At 35.3% G+C, this 18,508-nt stretch overlaps 1 long non-coding RNA gene across 2 annotated transcripts in view; it reads left to right on the top strand.

Moving 5' to 3' along the window:
- The window catches only part of LOC125171888 (uncharacterized), a 44,080-nt gene that overhangs the window by 23,799 nt on the left and 1,773 nt on the right, over positions 1–18,508 (top strand). The window contains exon 4 of one of the 2 annotated variants that reach the window (XR_007154475.1): positions 14,628–14,651. The exons of the other annotated variant lie outside the window; for it this stretch is intronic. This is a non-coding gene — a long non-coding RNA (uncharacterized LOC125171888). Of the gene's footprint in view, positions 1–14,627; positions 14,652–18,508 lie in introns of those variants that run through there. 2 annotated transcript variants of the gene reach the window in all.

The raw sequence follows: 18,508 nt of genomic DNA, 5'->3' as shown, positions 1-18,508 counted from the left end.
CACATAAGGTAATTTTAGATTCTTCTAGTGAAAGAAAATTCTTATCTTTTGTCTTTAATATCTATAGTCTACAATTAAAAAACCTTGAATCCTTGACCACTATTAAAATTTTAGGTATTTATTATGTTAAAAGTGCTTCCATCCCAGTCTATGGTCAGTTGATAATTACCTGTTTAATTGAATCAGTACTGTGTATGAATTTCCAAGCTCTCATCAGCTGTGGGAAATTGTACTTCAGTGACTTTCATTCAGCATCTGCTTGAACAAATGTGGATTTGAATAAGTCCTCTCTAGCATTTACATTCAACTTTAGGAAGGAAGAGAGAATTTTAGAGCAAAATTTGAAAATTTCTTTCCAGTATAAGGGAGGACTTTACACAGACAGATGCCCCAAGGAAGGAAGGTAGCAATTTGGTTTGCCTTTTATATTGAATTTAGAGTGGTGTGTTTTTGTCCAATTTGAACTGGATTGCAGGTAAGAGTGAACAGAGTGAAAGAATGAATAACATTTTTCACTTGTTCTGATTCAGGTCTTCATGGGAGAGTTTGCATTTTACTTGAAATATGAATTCTCAGACCATTAGATTTTTGTATTTCTTTCAACATATTTATCAAGCATTGAATATGTTAGGAATTATGTGACTGCACTCATGCATATACTCTTCAGAGTCATTCTTTGAAAGTGAAATTATTCTCATTTTTAAAGGGAGGAAATGAATATTTAAGAGAAATTAGTCTAAGAAACAACTGGTTAGTATCATATAAGTCATTTGAATTTATCTTTCAATTCTGTGTGTTTCTTAATTTTTGCAAACATGAAACTTTTTAAATTATAAAATTAATTCCAGTTCACTGTAGAAAATTTGAAGAATGCAGAATACAACAGAAAAATACACATAAAAAGAAATAGAATATTTGAACAGATGGATAACCAGCAAAGAAAATGAATCATTTATTAAAAATAAAAAATCCCAACACACAAACGTCCAGGACCAGATGACTTCACAGGCAAATTCTACCAAAAAGAGTTAATACTCTTCTTAAGTTTGTCTAACAAATAGAAAAGGAAGGAAAACTTTCAAATCAATTGTATGAGGCCAAACTTACCTTGATATCAAAACCAGATAAAGACACCACAAAAGAGAACTATGGACCAGTATCCCTGATGAATATAGATGGAAAAATCCTCAACAAAATACTGGCAAACCATGTTCAACAATACACTTAAAAAAGTCATTCACCACTATCAAATGGGACTCATTCCTGGGTTGTAAGGATGGTTTAGTAGTCTCAAATCAATCGACGTGATACATCAATTGCATCAATATGAGAAAGGAGGGGCTCCTGGGTGGCTAGGTCAGTTGGGCGTCTGACTCCTGATTTCTGCTTGGGTCGTGATCTCATGGTTCGTGAGATCAAGGCCCGCACCAGGCTTCTGCTGACAATGTGGAGCCTCCTTGGGATTCTCTCCCTCTCTCTCTGCCCTTCCCCCATGTGTGTGCTCTCTCACATAATAAAGTTTTAAAAAAAAGAAAGAAAGGGTAAGAACCATGTGATCATTTCAGCAGATGCAGAAAAAGCTTTTGACAAAGTACAACATCCATTCATGATAAAAAAAAAAAACACTCAACAAAGTAGGTTTAGAGGAAACATACCTCAACATAAGGCCATACATAAAAAACCTACAGCTAACATCATCCTTAACGAGTAAAAACAGAGCTTTTCCCCTAAGGTCAGCAATAAGACACGGTTGTCCACTCTCACCATTTTTATTCAACATAGTTCTAGTAGACCTAGCCACAGTAATCAGATAACAAAAAGAAATAAACGGCATACAAATTGGTAAGGAAGAAGTAAAACTTGCCCTATTTGCAGATGACATAATATACACAGAAAACCTAAAGACCACAAGAAAACTAGAGCTGATAAATGAATTCAGTAAAGTTGCTCAATACAAAATCAGTGTATAGAAATCTATTGCCAATAGATTTATTACCAATAATGAAAAAGAAGAAAGAGAAATTAAGAAAATAATCCCCTTTATAATTGCACCAAAAATAATAAACCTAGCCAAAGGAATAAACCTAACTAAAGAAGTCAAAACCCTGTATTCTGAAAATAATAAAACATTGATGAAAGAAATTGAAGATGACACAAAGAAATGGAAAGATATTCCATGCTCATGGATTATAAAAACAAATATTATTAAAATGTCTATACTATACCCAAAGCAATCTTCTGATTTAATGCAATCACTATCAGAAATCCAACAGGAGCTATAGCTGAGAAGATGGCAGTGTAGGAGGACGCTGGGCTCACCTCGTCCTGCTGATTGCTTATATTCCACCCACATCTGCCTGAATAACCCAGAAAATCGCCAGAAGTCTAGCAGAATGGACTCTCCGGAGCCAAGCGTAGACAAGAGGCCCACAGAAGAGGATAGGAAGGGCAGAGAGCCAGTGCGTGCTACAAGGACTGGCAGGAGGTTGCCGGGGGAAGTGGAGGGGCAGCCCGCCAGGCAAGCTAGAGACCCGAAAGTCTGGCTTGCGAAAGTGGAGGGGCCAGACTCCGTGAGTTCTGACAGCCAGTGGCACTAACATCTGGAATGTTAAAAGTCAACAGCTCTGCTCTCAGAGAGCGGGGAGGGCAAGAGGACACCAGAAGGGAGGGTTGTTGAGTCCCAAAAGGACAGAGATTGATGGGGGAACAAAGGCACTGGCAAGTGCCATTTCCCTCTCCCACCCCCCAGCCAAAATTCCAAAGGGAACCAGTTCCTGTCACCAAATTTGCTTGCACCGTGCAAACGCCCAACGCTGTGCTTCTGTGGATACATCCCTCCAATGGGCCTGCTTCCCTCCTGGTGCTGCAGGGCCCCTCCCACAGGGGACCACCGGTGGCAAAGCTAGCTCTAAGCCTGCCTTTCCAGCTCCTGTGCACCTTGCGGATCCACCCCATCTAATACACCCTTAGCCAGATCCCATCAAAGCAGCACCATAAGCCTGGCAGTGTGCAAGCAGCCCCGACAGGGACCACACCACTCCACAGTGAGTCCTGCCCCTGGAAGAGGGGGAGATAAGGTACACACGAGTCTGACTGTGGCCCCAGAGGTGGGCTGGGGGCAGACATTGGGTCTGACTGCGGCCCCGCCCACCAGCACACGTTTCTCCAGACAGCACAGGGGAAGTGCCCTGCAGTTTGGAGCTACTGCAGGGACCACCCAAAATGACAAAACGGAAGAATTCTCCTCAAAAGAAACTCCAGGAAGTAGCGACAGCTAACAAATTGATCAAAACCGATTTAAGCAATATAATGGAACAGGAATTTAAAATAATAGTCATAAAATTAATCGCTGGGCTTGAAAAAAGCATAGAGGACAGCAGAGAATCTATTGCTACAGAGATCAAGGGACTAAAAAATAGTCATGAGGAACTAAAATATGCTATAAATGAGGTTCAAAATAAAATGGAGGCATCCATAGCACGGATTGAAGAGGCAGAGTAGAGACTAGGTGAATTAGAAGATAAAATTATGGAAAAAGAGGAAGCTGAGAAAAAGATTAAAAAAATTGAAGAGTATGAGGGGAGAATTAGAGAACTAAATGATGCAATCAAACGGAACAATATCTGTATCATAGGAATTCCATAAGAAAGGGGCTGAAGGTGTACTTGAACAAATCATAGCTGAGAACTTCCCTGATCTGGGGGAAGGACACAGGCATTGAAATCCAAGAGGCACAGAGAACTTCCTTCAGATGTAATTTGAATCGATCTTCAACATGACATATCATAGTGAAACTGGCAAAATACAAGGATAAAGAGAGAATTCTGAAAGCAGCTAGGGATAAATAGGTCCTAACATACAAAGGTAGACACATAAGGGTAGTTACAGACCTATCTACTGAAACTTGACAGGCCAGAAAAGAATGGCAGGAAATCTTCAATGTGATGAACAGAAAAAAAATATGCAGCCAAGAATCCTTTATCCAGCAAGTCTGTCATTCAGAATAGAAGGAGAGATAAAGGTTTTCCCAAACAAACAAAAACTGAAGGAATTCATCACCACTAAACCAGCCCTACAAGAGATCCTAAGGGGGACTCTGTGAGTAAAATGTTGCAAGGACCACAAAGTACCAGAGACATCACTACAAGCCCGAAACCTACAGACATCACAATGACTCTAAACCCATATCTTTCAATAATAACACTGTAAATGGACTAAATGCTCCAACCAAAAGACAGGACCCATCTATTTTCTGTCTACAAGAGACTCATTTTAGACCTGAGGAGACCTTCAGATTGAAAGTGAGGGGATGGAGAACTATCTATCATGCTACTGGAAGTCAAAAGAAAGCTGGAGTAGCCATACTCATATCAGACAAACTAGACTTTAAAGGCTGTAACAAGAGATGAAGAAGGACCTTGTATCATAATCAAGGGGTCTATAGACCAAGAAGAAATTAAATAATAGGTTCTTTTTCCAAAGAACTTTTTCCTATTTCAGGATCAAATATAAAAATATTTTCTTTGTGTGTTTTTTTTTCTTTTGGGGTTTTTACGTCTGTCATTCACTTATTCCCCAAGTCTTCCCAAGTGTCTAAATTGCTTTTCAGTACATTTTACACATATTATGTAATCTATCATTTTTATTTTCTTAAAGTTACCTCACTGGAGGCTTCTGACCTGCTGTACTTTGAATTGGTCATTCTCTATGCCTCATACCCAGCTGTTTCCCAGGGATCTAACATCATCTGGGGCTTCATTTTACATCTCTCTGGAGTTCAATATAGTTTCATGAATTCCAATGTCTTTCTCTTTCCTGTTTTCTACCTTTTTTAGTGAGGCATGTCGTCCAGTCATTTCTTGAGAAATGGTACATAAGAAAGTTTTTCAGACCTCCCATGCCTGAAATCACTTACATCTGATTGCTTTTACTCAGCAGGATATAGAATTCTAGTATGGAAAAAAAAATTCTCACAGAAATTTAAAGGCATTACTTTTTTTTTGTCTTAGCTTTTAGTGGTGCTGTCTGAAGCCATTTTAAGTCTTAATCATTTTTGTATCTGACTTGTTTATTCTCTCTTGAAACTCGTAGGACCTTTTCTTTATTCTAACCATTCTGGAATTTCCTGATAATGTGTCTTGGTGAGGATTTGATTTTATCATTGTGCTGAGCACTCCATGTGCCTTTTCAGTTTTAAATTTATGTTCTTTAGTCTGAGATATTTCCTTATTTTTTAGTTGGTTTCTTTCTGTGTGTATTCTCTTAAATTTGTTTTATGAAATTTTTCTTCAATTGATGTATAGACTGATAAATAATGCATGCACACATATACACATGTGCGCATATATGGATAATTTTCTGTCTCTTTGCCTTTATGCTGTATTTTCTAAATTTTCTCAACTTTATTTTCCAACTTTAAAAAGATTTGTGCTAATCTATTATTAATATCAACTGTTCATATCCAAATTTTTCAAATAATTTATGAACATTTTTAAACATATAGAAAAACTGAAAGAACAGTACTATGATTACCCATATTCTCACCTTCTTGACTTACAGTTGTTAACATTTGCCATATTTATCCACATTTGTATTTTTTTTCTAAACTATTTGAAAGATGTAATCCTCATGACACTTGATCTTGAAGTACTTCAAGATGTGTCTCCTAATGGAATGCATTTCCTAGAAATAAGAACATTATTCAAAAATAAAATTGGTGTCACATGTAAGAAAATTAATATAAATGTCTTAAATCACCTATTATCCATCCATATTCAGATTTTCCCAATCCAAAAATGTCTTGTGGAACTGATTTTTTAGGATTCATATCCAGTCAGATTCATTCATTGCATTGGCTATTTTATCTCTTAGTTTCATTTCATATTGAACAGTTCTCTCATTTTTTTATATGGCTTTGCCCTTTTAAGGAGACCAAGAAAGTTGTCTTGAGGAAAGAATTATATCCTGGATTTGTTTGTTTTCTCTTGGTTTTCTTCTACTTGTTCTATGCTTTGTATTTCTAAGCTCAAATAATTTGATTAGATTCAGGTTAAATCTTTTTGGCAAGAATACTTCATAGGTGATACTGGGTATTTCATCTTACATATAGCAAAAGGGTGTAATACCAGGTTGTTCCACTTGATGCTAAGTTCGATCGTTTGGTGAAGGTGGTGACTACTTGACCTCATCATTGTAAAGATAGCCTTTCCCTTTGCAATTAGTGACTAATCTGTGGGAAGATACTTTGGTATTGTGCAAATATTCCTAAATGGGTTATTACACTGGAGGTTCCAGACTGGCAATTTCTTTTTTTTTCTTTGAGACAGAGCACGCATGAGCAAGGAGGAGTGGCAGGAGGATGAGAGAGAGAGAGAGAGAGAGAGAGAGAGAGAGAGAGAGAGAATCTTAAGTAGACTCCATGCTCAGTGTGTAGCCTGACATGGGGCTCAATCCCATAACCGTGGGATCATGATCTGAGCCAATAGCAAGAGTCAGATGCTCAACCGGCTGAGCCACCCAGGTGCCCCAGAATAGCAATTTCTAATTGGATTGTTCTTTTTATATTTATTAGCTGATTTCTTTTTTTTCTGTAAGGTAGAGCTCTCCCTCATCAGCTAAGGTAAAAACAAAAAACAGGATGAATGTCTAATTCTGGAACATTTACCAATTTTCACTATAAAAGTCATATGATATTTCTCTTCTATGGTGGCAGATGAGGGTTTTTTTCTTCCTTTCCCTTTAACTGGTACTATGGATTCTTGAATGTTTATTAATTTAGTATCTTAGCGCCAACCACAAATACTCTTTTAAACTAAAATGGTCCCAAACCTAGCCATTAAAAGTCCTTTCAAGCTGGTTTTATGTCTTTCTGACATGTCCTGTTATATAGTCTTTGAGCACATCACTATTTTTTCACATATATGATGCCCAGGCTCATCTTGTACTTCCCTCGCCCCTGTAAATCAGCCATGTTTCCTGGTTCTTTTTGTTCAGAATGGCATATGGAACCTCATGGCAGGTGTTTTAGATGTACTCCTTCACTGGGATGATCTTAATAATTTTCGGCTTCCTGAGTGGCAAGGATGGATAGAGATACATACCACCCATGTCTTTTTTTTAAAAAAAACTCTTGAGTTCAAATAAATAATTTCTAACTCAACTAAAATATTTCAGGGTTTTATTTTACTGCTTTGTTTTCATATTTAATTTTTTTCTTACCCTAAAAATATGACTTCTTGTAACATAACATGTTATTTTGTTATTTTACAATGTATGTAAAATTACTTTTAGAAGTCAATACCAAGGTTATTGCCAACCGTGAAAGTGCTGATGGAAATTTAAGACTTTTTCACATGTTTTGTTTATATCTAAAAGAAAGTCAGTATTGTAAGAATATTTGATATGACTTTTATGTGGTTTTACGGGTGGTTTTGTAACAGAGTTTGGGATTTTTTGTTTTTGTTTTTTTGCTTCAATTTGCTTTCAGTTTCACAGTTTAATTTTATTGTAAGCTATATAAAACATATTTTTAATATTCAAAGTCAAAACCTAAATTAAAAATATATTTAAAGAAGTCTTACTTCCATTCCCTCCCCTCCACCATCCCATTCTTATAGACATTGTTATAGAGAATCATTTTTATTAGTTTTGTATATTTCCATTGTTTCTCTTTGCAAAAATATCCAAATACATATATACATATGTGTAATTTATTCCTACTTGTTGAGTAAAAGGCAGCATATTTTATTCACTGTTCTGCACCTTGATTTTTTTAATTGAAGTATAATATACATACAATATTAGTTTCAAGTGTACAACTTATTGACTCAGTAATTCTGTACACTGCTCACCATGATAAGTGTAGTCACCATTTGTCACCATACGTTATTATAATAATTTTGACTGTATTTTCTATGCTGTATTTTTCATCTCCATGACTTCTTTATTTTATAACTGCAAGTTTGTACCTCTTACTCCCCTTTACTTATTTCACCCATCCCTCCATCCAGCTCCCCTCTGGCAACCACTAGTTTCTTCTCTGTATTTGAAAGAAAGTTTTGGGGCACCTGGGTGGCTCAGTCAGTTAGGCATCCAACTCTTGGTTTTGGCTCAGGTCATGATCTTATAGTTCATGGGTTCGAGCCCCACGTCAGGCTCCATGTTGACAGTGCGGGGCTTGCTTGGGATTCTCTCTCTTTCCTCCTGTCTCTACCCCTCCCCTGCTCGCATTCTCTCTCTTTCTCTCAAAATAAATAAAAATAGCTTTTAAAAAAAGAGTGTTTTTGTTGTTGTTTCTTTGTTCATTTATTTTGTTTTTAGATTCCTCATATAAGTGAAATTAAATAGTATTTGTCTGTCTTTATTTGACTTATTTCCCTTATTATAATATCCTTAATCCATGTTGTCTTAAAGGATAAGATCTCATGTTTTTAATGGCTAAGGAATGTGTGTGTGTGTGTGTGTGTGTGTGTGTGTGTGTGTGTGTGTGTCTGTGTGTTTACCACATCTTCATTATCCATTCATTGACACTTGGGTTGCTTGCATCCTTGGCTATTGTAGCTAATGCTACAATAAACATAGGAGTATATGTATGTCTTTTTGAATTGATGTTTTTCCCCCCTTTGGGTAAATACCTCATAGTGGAATTACTGGATTATATGATATTTCTATTTTTAATTTTTTGAGAAACCTCCATAGTGTTTTCCACAGTGGCTCTACCAATTTACATTCCCACCCATGGTGAACAAGTGTTTCTCTTTCTCCACATCCTTACCAACACTAGTTATTCTTTGTCTTTTTGATTCTAGTCATTCTGACAGGTATAAGGTAATATCTCATTGTAGTCCTGATTTACATTTCCCTGATGAGTAGTGATAGTGAGCATCTTTTAATGTGCCTGTGAGGAATGCCTGGGTGGCTCAGTCACTTGAGCATCCGACTTCGGCTCAGGTCATGATCTCACAGTTTTGAGTTTGAGCCCCGCATGGACTTCTGTGCTGACAGCTCGGAGCCTAGAGCCTGCTTCAGATTCTGTGTCTCCCTCTATCTGCCCCCCCCCCCCACTCATGCTCTGTCTCTATCTCTCCCTCTGTCAAAAATAAATAAACATTAAAAAAAATTTAATGTGCCTGTTGGGTCATCTGTATATGTTCTTTGGAAAAATGTCTATTCAGGTCCTATGCCCATTTTTTTAATTGGGTCATTTGTATTTTTGATGTTGAGTTGTAGAAGTTCTTTGTGTTTTGGGATATTAGTCATTTATTGGATATATCTTTTGCGAGTATTTTCTCCCATTTTGTAGATTGTCTTTTCATTTGTTGATGGTCTCCTTTGCTGTGCAAAAGCTTTTCATTTTGGTTTAGTCCCAGTAGTTTATTCTTGCTTTTGTTTCCCTTGCCTGAGGAGACACCTAGAAAAATGTTGCAAAGGACTACATCAAAGAAATTACTGCCTATATTTTTTCTAAAAGTTTTGTGGCTTTAGGTCTCACATTTAGGTCTTTAATCCATTTTGAATTTATTTTCATGTATGGTATAAGAAAATGGTCCAATTTCATTCTTTTGCATGTAGCTATCCAGTTTTCCCAACACCATTTATTGAAGACATTGTCTTTTCCCCACTGTATATTCTTGCCTTCTTTGTCATATATAGTTGACCATATAATCATAGGCTTATTTCTGGGCTCTCTATGTGTTCCATTGATCTATGTGTGTGTTTTTGTTACAGTATCATATTCTTTTGATTATTATAGCTTTCTAGTATATCTTGAAATCTGGGATTGTGATGCCTCCAGTTTTGTTCCTTCTTCTCAAGATTGCTTTGAGTATTCAGGGTATTTTATGGTTCTATACAAATGTTAGTTTTTATTTGTTCTAGTTCTGTAAAGAATGTTGTTGGTATTTTGATACGCATTGCTTTGAATATAGCTTGCTTTGTGTAGTATATTTTAACAGTATTCTTCCAATCTATTAGTGTGGATTATTATTCAATTTGTGTCATCTTTCATTGATATTTTACAATTTTCAAAGTACAAGTCTTTCATCTCCTTGGTTAAGTTATTCCTAGGTATTTTATTCTTTTGGGGGCAGTTGCAAATGGGATTGTTTTCTTAATTTCTCTTTCTGCTGGGTCATTATTAGTGTATAGAAAGGCAATAAAATTCTATTAATTTTGTATCCTGTGACTTTACTGAATTCATTTATTAGTTCTAATAGTTTTTTGGTGGTCTTTAGGATTTTCTATGCATAATATCATGTCATCTGCAAATAGTGACTGTTTTACTTACTTTTTACCAGTAAGGATTATTTTCTTTTTACATTTATTTATTTATTTTGAGAGAGAGTGTGTACAAGTGGAGGAGGGGCAGAGAGAAAACCCCCACAGGCAGCACAGAGCCTAATGCAGGGCTTGAACTCATAAACTACACAATCATGACCTGAGCCAAAACCAAGAGTTGGATGCTTAACCGACTGAGCCACCCAGGTGCCCCAGTATGGATTCTTTTTATTTCTTTTTCTTGTTTGATTGCTGAAAGTAGGACTTCCCGTATTAAGTTGAATAAAAGTGGTGAGGGTAGACATCCATGTCTTATTTTTGATCTTAAAGGAAAAGGTTTAAGTTTTTTACCATTGAGGATGATGTTAGCTGTGAGGTTTTCATATATGACCTCTATGTTGAGGTATGTTCCATCTAGACCCACGTTATTGAGATGAATGGATGTTATATTTGGCAAATGCTTTCTTTTAATGTGACATATCACATCAATTGATTTGTGAATATTAAACCACCTTTGCATCCCTAGAATAAATCCAGTTTGATTATGGTGAATTTTTTTTTTGTAATGTTTTGTTGACTTTGGTTTGCTAGTATTTTGTTGAGGATTTTTGCATCTTTGTTCATTAGAGATATCAGCCCATAGTTTTCTTTTTTCATAGCATCTTTGGTTTCAGTATCAGGGTAATGCTGGCTTTGTAGAATGAGTTTGGAAGTTTTCCTTCCTCTTCTATTTGTGGAATAGTTAGAGAAGAGTAGGTATTAACTCTTTTAAATGTTTGGTAGAATTCACCTGTGAAATCATGTGGTCCTGGATTTTTTTATTATTGGTAGCTTTTCAATTGCCAATTCAATTTCATTTCTTACAATCACTTCAAAATTATTTCTTATAATCTGTTAAAATTTTCTATTTCTTCCTGTTTCACTTTTGGAAGATCTGTTTTTAGGAATTTATTCATTTCCTTTAGATTGTCCAATTTGTTGGCATTTATCTATAGCAATCTCTTAAAATTCTTTGTATTTCTGTGGTGTCAGTTGTTCTTTTTCCATTTCTGATTTTATTTATTTGAGTTTTCTCTCTTTTTTTTCTTGATGAGTTATGCTAAAGTTTTATCAATTTTGCTTATCTTTTCAAAGAACCAGCTTCTTGTTTCATTGATCTTTTTTTTTTTTTTTTTTAGTCTTTCATTTATTTCTGTTGTAGTATTTATTATTCCCTCCTTCTAGTAGCTTTGGGCTTTGTTCTTTTTTTCTAGCTCTTTTAAGTATAAGACTAGGTTTATTTGAGCTTTTTTTTGTTTCTTGAGACAAGCTTGTATTGCATCTTGCTTTTTTTCATTTAACAATATATTATGGAAATGGCTCCAAATTAGCACATAGTTTCCTCACTCTATTCTTATGGCTGCATATTATTATATCGAGATTTTACAGTTTATTCAACTAGTACCCTAATATGTTTATTTGTATTGCTCTGGTCTTTGTTATTACAAATAATGCCTTAATGAATAACTTTGTGCCTATGTCATTTTTTACTGGTGGAGATGTATATTCAGGATGGATCCTTGAAATAGGAACACTGGGTCAAAGGGTAAATACATTTAAAATTTTGTTAGATCTAGCCAAACCCTATCAATAGGGGTTCTACCATTTTGCACTTCCATCAATAATAAATGAATGAGCGTCTTTCTTCATAGGCAATTTGAGTTCTTTTGAAGGTTTCATATCCCTTTGTTCCTTCTGAGTTCCTCTTTTAGTTTGCAGTTCAGTTTTTTATGATAGTGTCTTTTCTCAGACGTCTTCTTATCCTTGGCTGCCTGTTTATACTAAGAATAAGAGACATTAAATAGCTGGTTGGGTGGGACTTGTTTATTGAAGCCTTCGTTAAATGGTTATTTGACAACTGTTCCTTTGTGGACCAGGCCAGAATTCAGGTCTTTTCTTTGGGCTGGTCATATTCCCAAGGAAGAATAGTTTAATTTCCTTCTTAAAGGGTAAACCTGGCTACCAGCATTTTGGAAACCCAGTTTCCAATATAAGAGATCTTTATATTCAGTTTGGGAGATAGTGTTTTGGTGAGGATAAGAGGGGATAATAATATCTTAGAAGAGCATCTGTACCATCTTATACTTAAATTATTTTGTATAAAAGATTGAAACCAGGTGGCAGCATGGTTTCTCTCTATCTCCAGTCTTTTAGCAATATTGGGGATATAACTTGTGAATCTCCTTGACAATATGATATTGCTAATGGGTGAATTTAAATAATTACATTTATGGGGCACTTGGGTGGCTCAGTAGACTAAGTGTCTGACTTTGGCTCAGGTCACAGTCTCACGGTTTGTTGAGTTTGAGCCCCGCACTGGGCCCTGTGCTGACAACTCAGAACCTGGAGCCTGCTTCAGATTCTGTGTCTCCCTCTCTCTCTGCCCCTCCCCTGTTTATGCGGTCTCTTTCTCTTTTTCAAAACTAGATAAACATTTAAAATTTTTTAAAATAAATAAAAAATAAATAATTACAAAAAATAATAAATAATTATGGGGATTACTGATGTATTTGGACATATTGCCATTATCTTATTTTATGCTTTTTGTTTGGCGTGTGTGTGTGTGTGTGTGTGTGTGTGTGTGTGTGTGTGTTCTTTCTCTCAATTAATGCTTTCTGCTTAAAAGAATTAAATTTACTTTCCCTTTTTCAGTTTCCCTTAGTTTGGAAGCTATGGACTTTATTTCTGTTTTTTGTTTGGTTGTTGTTCTTGGTGTTTGTTGTTTTTTTTATTTTTAATGGTTACTTTTAAATGTTTAAAATATATCCTGGACTATAAATTTTTTTAACAAAATTAGTCAACATCTCTCCTCCCCCTGAATTACATAAATTTAACTTTACCCATAGAGCCCCCAAGGCTGTTTCTTGTTAAAATATTTTATCTAGCATTTGTTTCAGTATTTTAACACAAAACTTAGTAATGTTATATCATTTGTTAAATTAACCAACATTTTATCAGCTTCTGTGTTTACCATTCATACTTATAACTGTCTTTTTGTCTCATTTTTTTTTCAATTTTTGTTTTTTTCTTCAAATTTGATTACCTTGATTGAAACTTTAATCTACAAAAATAAATAGACAAAAATAGCAAGTATAGAAGGAGTAGTAGGGCCAAGTAATAATAACATAGTTTTAGTAGATAAGATAATATATTAATAACATGGGATTAAGCAGATATCAATGGAATGAAATTGGTGACTCAGATTTAACCTACGAGAATGAAAAAGCAAGTGCTATATAAATCATTGGTGAAGTAATGATTTATTCAGAACCATATTCAGGCATTACATTATTAATTTGGACAAAACTTAGAATCCTATCTCATACTGTGTTTCAAAGTTCTGGGTGTATTAAATTATACATATATATACATATATATATATATATACACACACACACACACACATATAATGTCAAACTAGAGCAAAACTAGTAGAAAATAAAAATGTATATCAGACTTCTAAGAGGACTTTTTAAGTATAAGAGTTATTGGTTGAAGTGAACAGGTAATATATAAGTATACCTTTAAAATCAAAGGGTATATGAATGTGAAAATGTTTGGAAAAACATAAAGCCTTAGAGATACAAATTATTTATGAGTTGTAGGTAGTATATATAGTGATTAGAGGTGAGGCTTCGAAAGCAAATATGACAGTTACCTGCTCTGCAAAGTCAGATTGCCCTTCCCATTAACTAACACACTGTGCAAAATTTGTTCAATAAATGTCCATTGAATGTATTTTGAATGAGTCTGTCTGAGGCAGTTTCTTCATTGGTATGGTGACCATGTATTGTAGTTTTCCTAGAACACCTGTACTCCAAGCATAACTATGCCTTTTGCCTTTATTCTGAGAAATGTACTAATTTTTTCAGTTAATCTCATGGTTACCTTATTTATACATTTTGGAAAATGCCAGTCTTGCAGAGATGACCTAAAGGTTACAAATAATCCAGGTAAAGACTTATATACACAGCACTTGGCACACATAGATAGTGCTCAATAATGATAGCTACTGTAAGGAACAGCTTAGATTGCTTATGTAAATATTGATGAATTTCTTCCAGTTTTTATTTTTATTTATTTATTCTTTTTTTTAATTGAAATCCAAGTTAGTTAACATATAGTGTAATAATGATTTCAGGAATAGAATTTAGCAATTCATCACACAACATTCAGTACTCATCCCAACAGGTGCCTTCCTTAATGCCCATCGTCCATTTAACCCATCCCCCCATCTTCCAGTTTTTAAAATTGGATCCACTATCTGACAATATTTAATATCATTTGATATCTGAATTATCTTTTATTTTTAGGCCAAGAAGTCAATATCGACATGGTAAGCAATGATATTTATATACAAAAAATTATTGATATTAATGGTTATTAATATGTTTTGTATGTACCTCAAACCCTTTATGAAAGCTACTGATTTCAATAATGATAGTTATAAAACTTTTACATTTAGAGTTGTGTTAAAGGTGTTTTTTCATGTATAAAAATGTTTTCTGTAACGCGGGTCCAATGTCTAGCTAGAACAAATATGTTTTGCTTTAGCTCTATGTTTGAATTAGCCCCCTATGAATAAATTATTCTGAAATTGGGCATATTTTGAGTTTAGCTTTCTGATACAAATTTTATTCATTTAAGAACTTATCATTTGAAATGGATAGGGCATTTACCTTTGAATTGTGAAATTTTGCTAAATAAATATTACAGGGGCACCTGGGTGACTCAGTGGGTTTAACATCTGACTTCATCTCAGGTCATGATCCCACAGCTCTTGTTTCGAGCCCTGCATCTGGCTCCGGAGCCTGCTCAGAGCCTGGAGCCTGCTTTGGATTCTGTGTCTTCATCTCTCTGCACCTCCCTGCACTTGCTGTCTCTCTCAAAAATAAGCATTCAAAAAATAAATTAATCAATATACAAATGAAAGCTATTTTAATGACTTAAAAATTTTTTTAAGGTTTATTTACTTTTGAGACAGAGAGAGAGACAGAGACAGAGCATGAACGGGGGGTGGAGGGGGGGGCAGGGCAGAGAGAGAGGGAGACACAGAATCTGAAGCAGGCTCCAGGCTCTGAGCTATTAGCACAGAGCCTGATGCGTGGCTCACACTCAGGAACCATGAGATCATGACCTGGACTGAAGTGGGAGGCTTAACCAACTTAGCCACCCAGGTGCCCCTATTTTAATGACTTTAGAACATTAGAGGCACTGTTTACATAAAAGCCATGGTAATTTATAACCTCTACTTTTTATATAAGGAATGTTTGAGAATAAGAGAATGTTTTTGGTAACTAATTTTAACAAGGTTAAAGTTAACAGTTGCAGCCTTATCCCAGCATTGGTTACAGTGTATTTCTTTATTGTTTTTTGTTTGTTTGTTTGTTTTGGCTTCGTAGTATCACAAAAGTCTTGATTCACAGTGTCGTTACACTCACCTGAATACTCTCTTAAAAGTGGACCTAGGCAGGCCAATTTGAATTTAAGCCAATAGCTCCATAGTGAACTATACTTTCCCAAATTGTACTATCATAAGAATTTGAAATGTATTCAGAAATCACCAAACAAAAAAAGTTTACTCCAAGGTCTGTATCTGTTCCCTCCATCTGTCTGTTGATCTCTCTCTTAATCCATCTCTATTCCCTTCCTTTGACACCCAGACTAATGCATTGATGATCTTTCAGTTTGTGCAATAAATATGTCATATACGACACCTGAGTTTATATTTTTAATTGCTTTTTTAAAAGTTTTTTTCAGTTTTATTTATTTATTTTGAAAGAGAGAGACAGCATGAGTGGAGGAGGGGTAGAGAGAGAGGGAGAGAGAAAATCCCAAGCCGGTTCCATGCTGTCAGCGCAGAGCCTGATGTGGGGCTCAAACTCACAAAACCATGAGATCATGGCCTGAGCTGAAACTGAGAGCTGGGTGCTTAACCGACTGAGCCACCTAAGCACCCCTAAAGTTTTTATTGAAATTTCACTTAGTTAAGACATAGTGTAATATTAATTTCAAGTGTACAATATAGTGATTCAACAATTCCGTACAACACCTGGTGCTCATTACAAGTGCCCTCCTATATCCCCATAACCTCTTTCACCCAGCCCCTCACCCACCTCCCCTCTAGTAACCATCAGTGTGTTCTCTTTAATTAAGAGTCTGTCTCTTGGTTTATCTCTCTCTCTTTGTCCCTTTGCTGATTTGTTTTGTTTCTTAAATTCCACATATGAGTGAAATCATATGGTATTTGTCTTTCTCTGACTTATTTCGCTTAGCATAACTCTGTAGCTCCATCCATGTCATTACAACCACCTTACTAATTTGAAAAATTAAGGATATACTTTATGAAGAATCACAGGTATTAATATAGAAAAATTTTAGTGGAGGCTGATCTGTTTTGAATTGTAAAAGGCATTATATATTGGAGCGCTTAGGTGGCTCATTGGTTAAGTGTCCGACTTCGGTGCAGGTCATGATCTCACGGTTTATGAGTTCGAGCCCCGCATCAGGCTCTGTGCTGACAGTTCAGAGCCTGGAGCCTGCTTCGGATTCTGTGTCTCCCTCTCTCTCTGTTCCTCCTCCGCTCATGCTCTGTCTCTCTCTCTCAAAAATAAACATTTAAAAAAATTTTAAGGCATTATATATTAACAAGTATGTAAGAACATAAACACATTTTCAGTTAATTTTGGCCATGTATCACCATCAGGGCAAGATATTTTACATCAACCAAACTTTTAGCCACACTAGCATATTATGTTCATGACTTTATTCATTGTTCTGTCTACAGAAGTAATAAAGGCTCAGTATTTATCCGCAATATATGCTTTGGTCAGAAGAATTGTTATGACAGTATTTGGAGCAGCACTGGCACAAAACAGGCCCTTAGAAAGGCCCTTAGGAAGCTAATAAATACCTGTCAGGACACCTCAGCTTATTTTGGTACTACAGGTTGGTAATGGGGAGGCATTACTCTGTGATCAGCAGACCACTCCACGTCAAGAAGTTGATGATTATAAAAATATTTACATAAGTGCATCATAATAGCAACCCTATAGTTTTGTTGTTGAGTTATGTCATGCCTTCTCTTATTTAATGTCATGCCTTATTTTTTTTTCTTTTATTTAAATCCTAGTTAGTTAACATATAGTGTAATAATGGTTTCAGGAGTAGAATTTAGTGATTCATCACTTACATATAATACCCAGTGCTCATCCCAACAAGTGCCCTCCTTAATGCCCACCACCCATTTAGCTCATCCCCTCTCCCAATACCGCTCCAACAATCCTCAGTTTGTTCTATCTAAGAGTCTTTTATGGTTTGTCTTCCTCTCTGTTTTTATTTTATATGATTTTTTAACCTGGAAAAATTCAAATGACACAGTCATAGAACAATTTGAAAATCCCTTTTGATTTTTAGTAGGTAATATTTTCACCTATTCTGATACTGTATACTTAACAGTGAAATTTTAGTTCTTTAAAATTCACTTATTTACTACTAAAAATAGTTCTCTTTGGATTAATACGTATCAGTAGTCTGTTATATTTATGAGTGTCTTATTTTATTTAATTATGACAATTAAAGCATAATTAAATTTCCTTTACTGTTAATCAGTATTTAATCAATATTGAAATCAGAAACTAAATTGCTAATATGGTAGCAAATAAAGCTATTTATTTAAATTTTCAGTGAAAACAAAGACACGGCTTTTGTTTTGGGATATAAAACAAGGTGATATGTAACATATGTAACGTTTTGAATGGTACTTACAAGCAGTATTTTGTAATTTACCCTTTTCACTAAAGATTGGAGGTAATCTGACATAAACTATATGTACCACAATCTCTGTTTCCTTTTTAAGCACTGTTCACATCTCAAGTAAAGGCAGAATTAATTCCATGCGTTTAAGTTAAGGTTCTAATATACCCTTCCAAAATGAAGTCCTCTATGTATTACTCTACATGGATTTATATAGTGATGCAAACTTTTGAGTCTTTGAAAAACAGAGAATGAATGGGAGGAAGAATTTACTTCATCTGAAGAAATAATGGCATAGTAAGTAGACAGAAAGCACACTAGTTAGACTTAATAATGCTTTCAGAATTTACTATGGATAACCACATCATAGTTTTAGAAATAACAATCAATACTTAGGGATATTTTAAAAGAAATTGTATAGAACAAAGAAGTTGAGCTT

The sequence above is a fragment of the Prionailurus viverrinus genome, chromosome C1 (assembly GCF_022837055.1).
Source record: "Prionailurus viverrinus isolate Anna chromosome C1, UM_Priviv_1.0, whole genome shotgun sequence".
NCBI lineage: Eukaryota > Metazoa > Chordata > Mammalia > Carnivora > Felidae > Prionailurus > Prionailurus viverrinus.
Note: the sequence above shows the minus strand (reverse complement) of the source record. Positions and strands in the feature narration are given on the sequence as shown.